The sequence below is a fragment of the Schistocerca piceifrons genome, chromosome 1, assembly GCF_021461385.2.
Source record: "Schistocerca piceifrons isolate TAMUIC-IGC-003096 chromosome 1, iqSchPice1.1, whole genome shotgun sequence".
NCBI lineage: Eukaryota > Metazoa > Arthropoda > Insecta > Orthoptera > Acrididae > Schistocerca > Schistocerca piceifrons.
This window is the reverse complement of record NC_060138.1, coordinates 1,079,950,543-1,079,962,630: the sequence shown is the minus strand read 5'-3', so window position 1 is coordinate 1,079,962,630 and position 12,088 is coordinate 1,079,950,543. Positions and strand designations below refer to the sequence as shown.

At 41.7% G+C, this 12,088-nt stretch overlaps 1 protein-coding gene across 1 annotated transcript in view; it reads left to right on the top strand.

Moving 5' to 3' along the window:
• The window catches only part of LOC124777794 (acid sphingomyelinase-like phosphodiesterase 3a), a 573,663-nt gene that overhangs the window by 109,870 nt on the left and 451,705 nt on the right, over nucleotides 1-12,088 (top strand). The gene's annotated exons all lie outside the window — the stretch shown is intronic.

The window sequence follows — 12,088 nt, the reverse complement described above, 5'->3', positions numbered from 1 at the left end:
AAATACATCGTCAGTTATGTATTATCACAGTCAAGACTACATATGTAACACATGTACAGCGAACACATAGAAGGTATAAAGGGAAGAACTGTCTCCAAGTCAAATCAATTGTCATCTCTTAATTCTTGCTTTAAATACAATTTTAATTTTAGCTTCAAATGCATCCGCAACCTATTATGTATATTATTTATTATCATTATCTATGTCAGTAATAAAGAGAGAAATGATCATCACTATAAAATAAGAGAAATCAGGGCTCCCACAGAAAAAATTAAGTGCTCATTTTTCCTGCGCGCGGTTCGAGAGTGGAACGGTTGAGACATCTTGAAGGTGGTTCATTGAACTTTCTGCCAGGCACTTTATTCAGAATTGCAGAGCATAATCACGTAGATGTAGATGTAGAAATTTAAAAAATAAATATAAACATTTGTACATATTTCTATTTCTCTTTCTTTTTCTCTTGTTTTATCTTTTTGTATAATTCTAAAAAAATGTACTAATATAAAACTGAGTTTCTATGACGTAACATATGAAACCAAAATTGTGCGATCTGCTATATAATAAGAGGCAGCAGGTCCGTTCTTGAGAAATAAATAAGCTCCGACCAGTCGTCCAGGATCACAAGGAATGTTGCTGGGAGCCCATTACTTGTTGTCAAATGGCAGGCGCAAATGTGCAGTTGTTAGGTTGTGCTTGGTGGACAGTATGAGATCCTCATTTGTGTTGATCCGAAGTGGTCGACAGGAACTTTGATGACGGGTAAGCTGTCCCTCATGTTTCCATGCTATCCATCGTAGGGCAACTGTCACATCCGAATGCCCTAAAACACTGGATTTGCCCACTTGGTCCAGCGTCGAAGTGGAAATGAACAATGAGGCTTATTTGAAACTCTTCAGTTGCTGATAACTCCATGTCACAAGAATGTGGTGCATCTCCGTGTCATTCGCAGTGATCACTCAACATCTGGCTCTTTTCAAGCCCATTAAATAGGCCTAACATAGCTGGAACCAAGCATCGTCACTCCACCGTGACCCTCTTTAACAACAATTGTCGTCCGTCATCCTACAACACCAAAAGCCGCACCGTCCAGCATCAGCTCTGAGGATGAAAGTCGAACCACAGCTGTTCTCGCTACCAATTAGCTGGGCATATAACTTCGCCTGGGTCGACCAGCCTTTGGTGCCAGAGTACACTCGCATGATCCACCGATTGCATCACCTCCCGCTGTTGAGACTGGTATCGAGCATGTTCAGCTCTCAGGACAGCCACGCCAGTCTTCAGTGCCACACCTCTCTTGCAACTCTGCCGCCAGCGGGGCTTGACACCATGCAAGATCGCTCTTCTCCTGGACCACAATCTGTAGCAACGAATCGCTGACGAGGAGGCCCCTCTACACCGCCCCTCCCCTCCCCCGACCAACACCTGCTGGTGGATGTGCACAAAAGATCTCCATTGTAAACTGAAAGTAAATCAAACTACTGCTCCCAAGCTGAATGTGACCATATTTGTCCTTGACTACACACTGGAGAACCCAACCCCATTATCTGGAATATAAGAGTTTATTGACAGGAATAAAAAAATATAGAAAATGTTGACTAAGGAGAAATTACTAATTTACAAACAGTGCCTTTCAATGACGGAATTTAAGGAAATTTACGGGCATGTAGGACGTTGGTGTACAAAAGTTAAGAACAAAAGTAACTTTAGCATGATGTTTCATTGCTAAGTAAGAAAACTTGGACCATACATAGGAAGAAATGCTGTATTACACTACAGTACAGCACATCACAGCACAGAAAGTTACTGAAAGAAATACGCAATGAGACGAATAGAAATTACACTTTTATTCAAGGACAATAATTAAATTGATGTGACTGCGATTAATGGTGATCCACTGCACTTTACACACAGTGGGACATGGTTCTTAATAGTGTGTGTCATCACGATAGATGAAAACCCAGGCCCTGCAGCGATATCCTATGTTAACCACGAGATTGGTAAGGCGTTCTTGTGGTAAGACGTTCCATTCCTCCACCACCATGGTTGACAACAGGTAGACAGTCATTGTTGCACGTGGATTTGCTGCAGTATATCCCTTCAACAAATCCCACATGCTCTCGATGGGATTTAAGAATGAGTCACTGGAAAGGGCAGGCCAGTCTATTCACTAAAATCTACTCATTCGAAGAACTCCACTACTTGGGCTGTTTGATGCGGCCAAAAATTGTCATCCATAACAATGAAGTAAGGGCTGAATGCCACCTTGAATATGTACGTGCGAAACGACTAGAAACTCTGACTGGTGAGTGTATTTTTTTCAAAGAGTTCGATATCAGTACACCCATATAACGTTGTGCCTACCCTTACCCTAACAATTAGAGCACCAGAATTTTCATTTTTGACAGTGTCCCTCGGTGCATTATGTGCTTCCACGTCTCGGCTTATGAGGTTAAGCCCAGCATTGTCGACAAGGTGTGACCACAACGAACGAAGAGCTCACGCAACGAGATGACAGTCTGCGAATGGGCTAGCCTGCACGTTCCCTCACCCCATTCCCTTTTTTTCCTTTCATTTGTCCACTACTCTCTTTCTCAAAAGCAACAGTTTATCGTGCTCTTCCCTGTACACCAGAGCTGCATTAATTTAAAAAAAATATCATCTTTACGAATATTATCTTAAAGTCTATAGTAGGAATATAGAAATGCTCATCATCTTGTAAATTTATGTGCTCAATGAGCATCAATATCCATCTCAGAACTTCAAAATGCTTATTACTTGTGTTCCAAAACAGATTTAGACAATGTGAGAAGTGGGTGATAAAAGCAGAACATGGGCATAAATCTAAAATCTCGGACAAGCAATGCTCATGTTCAGATTAGACCCTTCATTTCAATGAGATTTTTGTGGCAAAAAATGAGCTCTACAGGACTGCCAGACAAAATAAGTTAACCGCTTCACATGAATATGAAAAATGTTGACGAGAGGTAATGTCGCACACCCGCATGCACCAACGAACGTACAGCAGTTCTCAGCTTCACTGGTGGAGGAATGGAAACCCCTACCACAAGAATTCCTTACTAACCTTGAGGCCAGTTTCGGAGGACATTGCAGAGCATGCACTGACTTCTATAGATAGCACACACCCTATTAATAACTAATAAAAAAAATGGTTCAAATGGTTCTGAGCACTATGGGACTTAACAGCTGTGGTCATCAGTCACCCAGACTTAGAACTAATTAAACCTAAGGACATCACACACATCCATGCCCGAGGCAGGATTCGAACCTGCGACCGTAGTGGTCGCGCGGTTCCGGACTGAAGCGCCTAGAACCGCTCGGCCACCGTGGCCGGCTATTAAGAACTATTCCCCACATTTTCTAACGCCCAGGGGACCACCATGAATTGTGATGACGTCAGTGTAAGTATTACCTTTGAACTGAAGTCTATTTTCTGTGTAGTTCTTTCAGTTACTTTCTACGTATGCTCCAAGTTTCATCGCAGTACGTTAATTGGCAGTGACATAAGGGCGAAAGTTTCTTCGTTCCTAAGCTTTGCACACAACTTCGGGAATCAAATGAGACAAACCATTAAAGCCATATTTTCTCCCAGTAAATTGAAGGATGCTTCAGATGTCGTAAGGCGCCGGCCGTTGGGGCCGAGCGGTTCTAGGCGCTTCAGTCTGGAACCTCGCGACCGCTATGGTCGCAGGCTCGAATCCTGCCTCGGGCGTGGATGTGTGTGATGTCCTTAGGTTAGTTAGGTTTAAGTAGTTCTACATTCTAGGTGACTGATGACCTCACATGTTAAGTCCCATATTGCTCAGAGCAATTTGAACCTTTTGTAAGGCGCACCGCAGCTTAGGCAATAGCTTGGAGAGGAGAATCCGTAAGCACAGCGCCCAGGGCAGCAGGCTCGTAAGCCGACAATACGGCGGTCTGGCCTGCTGTTGGAGCCCGTTGTCTGTCGCTGTCTTGGGACGCACTCGGCACACCATCCCAGTAAGCAGTGTGGGACAGCCAGAGTCCCACACGGGGCAGCGAAGAATGCGCAGGTTGGGCAGCATGAAACCAGCGCCGTACACGACTCTGGCTCTCAGCACAAGGCAAATCTTGTTTAGCCAGTTAAATATTGTTATGCGCATCCAAATAGTTCACTGCGATTTGATCTTTGCTCATCCAGAATGCAGTATCGATGTCATACTCTCTTCACCGCTTCACTCACTCTCTTGGGTATGGATTTGAAGTTTAACAATACTAAATGATTGTAGTGAATGGGATTAAATTAACTGTGTTGCATTGGGTGATATATTCCTTACTGACAGAAGGATAACAAAGTACTGACAGCGAGTAACAAAATCCATTTCCAGACTGGAGAACAAACCCAGCGCTTGTTACTCGGCGGATTCAAATCCCCAGCTGCTGAACATGGGCCTGCTATAGAGTCAACGTGTGTCTCAGTATTACAGGGTGGCCCGATTTTTCATAACACGTCCATATTTTTCTTCTTAGAGGGTGGAGGAGCTGTCGCTATTACCTCGTACCTCACTCCAATACCGCGTAGCCCGTTGCCTATGAAGGAAGAGTCAAAAGCCTTACCTCCTGTATTTCGATGGATTTTTAAATGCTACTACCTGTGTATTTATGCTTGGAAAATTAGAACGCACGTATCATAATTATATCCGCAGTAAAAAAAGAAATATATTGCATCAAGCCGGCCGGTGTGGCCAAGCGGTTCTAGGCGCTTTAGTCTGGAACCGCGCGACCGCTAGGGTCGCAGGTTCGAATCCTGCCTTGGGCGTGGATGTATGTGATGTCATTAGGATAGTTAGCCTTATTTAGTTCTAAGTCTAGGGGACTGATGACCACAGATGTTAGGTCCCGTAGTGCTTAGAGCCATTTGAGCCATTTTATTCTTTTTGAGCACTACGCAACTTATCCCGCTCCCCCCTTTTAGCAGCGATTTACTGTAGGAACAAAGCATTCCAAAAATTTGGTATTCTTTTGTGTCGTACATCTATACTGACTAAATCCTCATTGATGTTGGAAATGTCATAATACAAATATATAATATGTATTTACAAAAAAAGAGGAAAAGGGAGGCATGATAATTTCCCTTCCACAGATTATAGCAAAAATTGTTCTCATGAAAGTGGAGCAACTAAAAAAATTACATGTTCCTGAAATGTTCTTTCCATTGGTGGCGGCAGGATTTCATGGAACAACCAAGCCCCAGATCCAACATCGCTTGTGTTTTTCAACATCTAGATTTATTTCCCGAAAAGCCAGACAACAACAACCAAAAATCACAGAGCATTAGATGGGCTTAAAAATTTGCTCTGAAATTTACCCTTTTTTCTAAAAGAAACGAAATTACAACAAAATCGAAATCAGTAATCATACAGAGCTACAAGGCGTAGAATTTCTTTTAAAATTCTCGCTTAAAAATTTACAACGAGATCAAAATCAATAATCACCAAGTGCCAGAAGGCTTAGAAATTGCCGTGAAACTTTTAAGTATTACAAGAAGGTCAGGATCAATACAGCGCCCCAGAAGACTTAGAAACATTCCGTTTTAAAAGAAATTAAAAAAACACATTAACAGAAATAGATTATTATATTTTACAATTCATTTAAAACAATTTAAGAGAGTAATTGCCCCGCTTCAAGCCAACTAGACCACGGTGCAGCCTACAAGGAATAAAACAAATGTAAAAACAGTGACTGCAAGCAGGCGTGTAGGGCCTTAAACTTTAAACAAGAGGGTAATATTTAAACACAAATGAATCAAAGGTAGTTACAACAAGTTGTCTCCACAATCCAGAACTTGGGCAGAGTTAAGATTGACTGATGATTCAAAAATTTCACTATATACAAATACTGCGCCTTAGCAATGTAAGGCATTCATCAACAGTTCACAGTGTCCGCCACATAAGAGCCGTCTCCCTGTACGGCTAGCACTAATGCACATATCATTGGATGGCCAATGTAATTCTAAAACACAATTAAATAAGAGTTTAACAACTCGCCGCAATAATTGCCCTGTCTGGCTCGGTAGGAGTCTTGTTAGTTGGACCATTTCACAGATCTACCAAAAAACAATACCACAAGCAGCTCAGACAACACTACTGTGCAGCAACAGGGATGGATAACAAGTAATGAGGGGCACACACAACCCAGGAGCGACCGGAAGACCCAATCAACGACGTCCATTGAGACGAGTGACCGAGCAACCAGCCAACTGACAGCTTGTTACCAAGAGGTCACCTCGACTGATGGCAACTCAATGGGGCGGCGGCGGCGGCAACACAACTTCCGATGGAAAATCAATAGCCATCAGCCTCTCGCACTTCTTGCACAATCGGCCAACCGTCCTCCCGACCGCTTCAGCTCGGAGCCCCAGCGTTCGCCTAGGTTTGAACAAACGAGGGTCGCACATCGTGAACACTCGGCCCTATGACCACGGTGCGGCGGCAGCACCATCGGACGACCAGAAGAGAAACCAAGGAGAGTAAGTCGACCGTAAGAGTAATCGATACGAGGTAGACACGGCTCAATTCATTCATGAGGTACTCACACACTTGTCGAAAAAAAAAATGGCTCTTAGCACTATCGGTCTTAACTGATGAGGTCATCAGTCCCCTAGAACTTAGAACTACTTAAACCTTACTAACCTAAGGACATCATACACATCCATGCCCGAGGCAGGATTCGAACCTGCGACCGTAACGGTCGTGCGGTTCCAGACTGTAGCGCCTATAACCGCTAGGCCACTCCAGCCGGCCTTGTCGAAAAGTTACAACACTTATCTATAGATAGGTAAAGAAATCGGATGTACGCGATTTCGTCACCTGAAAGGTTTCGCACTGAAAGAAAGCGATAGTCATTCTCGTGAGAATCGAGACATCGGTATTAGGTGAAATAAGCACTGAGTTAAACTTCCCTTTAATTAGAAGTCGGTGTGGTAAATCGGAAACAAAGCAGCAGTACACCCTAGCGTGTGTTAGCAAAAAGGCAATTCGAGAGTAAGACATACAAACATTTAAATGTATTGGTGGCAAACTGCTTGACACTTATGTACACTGCCTGCTTTACAGTATAAAGGATAATGTTAATTATAATGAACCACTCAACTGAAGAAATGTGGGCCTGCTTAAGATCTGAATATAATGTGGCTCTAAATCTTTACTGCTGAAGGATAGTAATTTTGAAATAGAGAGTACATTGTTATTTTAACTAAGATGAAAACCAACAGCATTCCTAGAATGTATACAAGCTTTTGTTTTACTCAGAGCCTGAGTGATGTATGGGTACCCTGAAATCACTGCCAGCTGTATTTTGATGTCAATAAATATTTGTAGAAGAATTAATGGACTATGCACAAATTTTCGGTGTAGAACAACTAACCCGCTGACTCAGCACTTTCCTGTCTGTTTGTATTGCTACGTCTAGCATGACAAGTAACAATATATACATAAACACGGATACATAAACAAAAGCACTATTAGAGACCTGTACTGTAAATAATCCAGTTGTACGCATTCGAAATTCTGTGGCCTATACATAGTTTTAGTGACCAGTGTTTTACTATGCAAAATTTAAGAACTGCACTATGATTATAACAATAAATGAAATTTGTTACTGAAATTTAAATTTTTTAAGCACTTATTCTTTTGCTGTGCTTGAATATAGCTCCTTTAATGCGGAACACCTCATAGAGAAGTGCTAATTAATAAATTAAGAACGGTATTACTCCACGATAATTAGAAAAACATTTTAACAACATTGAGTGTATAGTTTATCAGCTTTGAAAAAGAAAACCCGGCCTATCTCGGTAACTGGAAATGACGCTATCAAGGTAGATGATTAAGGATAGATGAGGGTGCACGACACAGAGTTAAAACTGGAATATTTATATTTCTTATTTTGGCAAACTTCTCGTCCACTCAGGTAAACATAAAATTAATATTTACTTAGTCTTAATGCGGTAGCAGTGGCGCTCTACTGTGACATCACAACAAAGCCGCATTATGGAATCATGGCTCGTCATGTAACACGATCTGTAAATTACCTTCTCAGTATCGGAATTTCAGTTTAGGAGCAAACCAAGAAATTCCATGATATTACAGGAAATAATAATCCAAGTTCAAAGCATATTTCTTCCCCTTATACTGCGATCCTTGCTTCGCTAAGTACTCGGGATTTTCGCTAGTTTGATGCTGGCTACAGGCTACATATTCCACGAAGGCTTCTCGCTCCACTTCGCGCCAAACCAACTTTCACACCCGTCTAAGCCTTTTCTTTGCAGAAGGATTTCCCTGCGGCTTTTACAGTGTATACGCTCCTAAAGTCCCTAAGCATGAACGAGTTACACACACACACACACACACACACACACACACACACACACACATTATATACACCACGAAAGAACAGAGTTTTGAAACGGACATGCACAAAAATATTTCCAGCTACGTAAGGTTATAGAATAAGAAAAGTTATTGCCATACGTTTTAATTCAAATAATTTAAATCGTTCTAAGCACTATGGGACTTAACACCTGAGGTCATCAGTCCCCTAAACTTAGAACTACTTAAACCTAACTACATCACATACATCCATGCCCGAGGCAGGATTCGAACCTGCGACCGTAGCAGCAGCGCGGTTCCAGACTGAAGCGCCTAGAACCGCTCGGCCACCACGGCCGGCTCAAATAATTTAAAAAACACAGATATTACAGTATGTACAGCTAACATGAAAGCGCCATAACCGGTGGTATATATATGTATTACAATGTGGCACTCATATTATTAATAACAGAAACCTCACTGGCTTAAATGGGGCACACTGGGCTGGCCAGCAGGAGGTGAGTAGATGGAGTTAGCCACCAGGACATCCTACAGGCTCCAACTGAGTTGACCTTTTTGTGGCTGCTGGTAAATTACTGAAAATGCTTCATCCTGAATATTGGCCCTCTGGACCAAAGCAAGTGACTTTAAATCAATACTAAATTTAATAATATTTTTGGTTTTGATTACGCTTCTGTTGGTTTGAAAAACGTGTTTTTAATGACGACTTACATTAAGAAGCAGCAGTAATAATCTCTAATTCCTCGAATAGACACTAATAGGACGTTCTTGATTTCACACCGCAAATTAGCCGTAACACCTGCTCCTAGACTCGGAAAACTTAAGTTCAGTACACTGTTAGCCCATATGACATCATGTCGTGAAAGTAAGCGAACTACATTGTCTTTATTTTATATCTTTTGAGAATCTGTTTTAAACATCAACGAGACCATAAATGAGAATCGTAATTGTGTGCACACAGAAAACATTTCAAGCAGTCAAAATTCTGGTGTGCGCTTTACTAACATCACCGCAATATGTGGGGTAAAGCGAATAACAGATTCTTTCGGTGAACTGGGTACTAACCGCATTTACCACAGACGAAGTTTTTCTCATTCCTGTTCCGACAGTTGTGGTGCCATCTGCCTCATTTCTCTTCAAATTATCCTAATCGTAAAATCAACTGCCACTTTGTTCAAAGAAGGTGATGCGACAAAATACACAAACATTTGTATAAAAGTTCGTTCGTTCAGGTACCTCATTCTCTTCAGAAGGGTTAGGAAAAACACTGTCTTTGCATGAGCCTAATGTTTTGTATTCTTTGAAGAGCTGCCAATATTCCTGCCTCGTATCTCTTAATTCCATCTCATCGCTTAGGCATATGATCGTTCTCCCTTGAGAGAAGGCACTATGCTTCTTACTACATCCGAATCCTCTCTGTTTTCAACTGCCATAGCTAGCTGCAGAAGTTGCTCACTGAATGATTCCTGAGCAGTTTCAGAAACAAACTTTTCTTCCGGAATTTCTAGCCGATTTAGGGAGAAAATTCCCGTCCCTCTGAATCCTCCTACGGCGTTCAGGATTGAAGCTGATTTTCCCCTCGCTTCTTTCAAGAGAGAACCAAATTGCGTTACGTTATGGTCTCATGTGGGTGCTTAACACTTGTTCATGCCACACGTGAGTGGAGAAGGTGTTCAGTGAATTAAAAACTGCCTTGCCAAAAGGATGGAGTGCATGCATCGTAAGGCTGCGAAAGCAAAAAACCACAATTTCCACACAAGGACTGACCGATACTGTGTGCGCCAGGTGACCGTCTTCAAAAGCACTACTGGCTTGAATGTCGAAAAATCTTTATAAAATGCTTCTTCATGCGGAAACCATAACTTGTCAGCATCCACTATATATATCATTTTAGGAAGAATGAACGTTAGTGTAGCAATGCAGCAGACCACTACAGTGACATTTTCTCACCTCTCTCCACTCGTTATGCTAATAACGTGCTCTTGCCCTTTAGTAGCAACTCAAGCAAGAGAATAGCTATTGAGAGGAAGGCCAGTCTCATCAACGTAATGCTTTCGCCTTTATCCCACATGTTCTAGTCAACAGACCAATATTGATTACAATATGTCGTACAGTACAGAGAGCATTACCCTTGTCAATCCAGAAACGCTACACTGTGAAATACCCGTAGTTGTTCTTAGGAACAGATCCTTGTGTTGACGCTTAACACTCTGGAAAAAGTCTCACCCAGCTATTATCTACTTTTCGCTGAAACAATTTCGAAGTTTCAGACGTTCTGCGTACTTAAGGCTGAGTGGTTAGAGGAAAACTCCTTTTCGCCACTTCTTGAAGCCTGTATGCCACAGCACTTTCGTGCTTGTTTGTGAAAACAGTTTTTATTTCTATATTTGGCGTCGTTTTGTATTTCTTAGAGCGAAGCACGTGGCGCCGTGGCGTTTCATAAGACGTAGCGCATTGAACGCTTACAGCAAGCACGTGGGACATTGGGTCCTTCTCTTACGACTTCCTCTGCCCCTTCAATCCACTCGGGCTCCCATTTGTCTGAGCGAAAACTCTTCTTCTCGTACGTACGTGGCATTTGCAAAAATGGTTGACATTTTATCAGCCACTAATAATTTCTTTAAGTTTGCATAACGGTTTTTGCTACCGGCATTACCACATACTGTATTTAAAAAAGAATGTTGTAACCAAGCCGGCGGTGTGGCCGAGTGGTTCTAGGCGCTTCAGTCTGGATCCGCGCGACCGCTAAGGCCGCAAGTTCGAATCCTGCCTCGGGCATGGACGTGTATGATTTCCTAAGGTTAGTTAGGTTTAAGTAGTTCTACGTTCTAGGGGACTGATGACCTTAGATGTTAAGTCCCATAGTCGTCAGAGCCATTTGAACCATTTTTAACATTTCCTTTTATTTCGTGGAAAAAATTGTATTTACAATATGATAGCTACTATAGTGCTAAATTAAAATCCGACATAAGATGAAATATTATTTTCCCTTCTGTAAATTCTACTGTAAATACTCAACATGCAACGATACCTGTATTTAAGTACAAATGATTTCAATTATCCGTAAACTGACTCGTTTCTTTTCAATACGGTATATAGCACACGTATGCCACTGAACACGCGAACACGAACCGTAGAACCAACCAGCCATCCAAATTCAGGTATCAGGGTCAGTTGCGGTAAAGTGACGAATGGGTAAACGTGAGTAATATGCTGCTTACGTCAACAGAATTCACAAGAGAAGCTTATATGTGCCTTTGGAAGTCCCAGTCTGTTCTGCGACTCACAGCGGTACAACCAGCATAGTTGCAACCTACTTCTTCTTTGTGAATTTCAAGGGGAGTTCGTGTTACCTCGAGGTCAGTAAGCTGAGGCAACGAATCTTACCATTACGCAAGTTTTGGTTGTATTGTATATCCGTTAACAGGTTTAGGTTGGTAGTAATTTTGTGTGACATTTAACTGATGATTACACTTAGTAAGATATATGTTTATATGGTGGTTACAACATATTTTTTTAGAAAAAATAGGAATCTAACTGAAAAGTAATTGTTTGGTGTTTTCCTTTTTTAGACATCCTTACTTTTATAAAAATTGTGTGAATGAGCAACATATTTTTCTTTTTCCAGTTGTTTCTGATGGTTGTGTCTCTTTCTTGGTGCATAATTTGAATTCGGTTACAGATTACCCTTCATCACTGAAACTTAATTTATAAAGGAATAT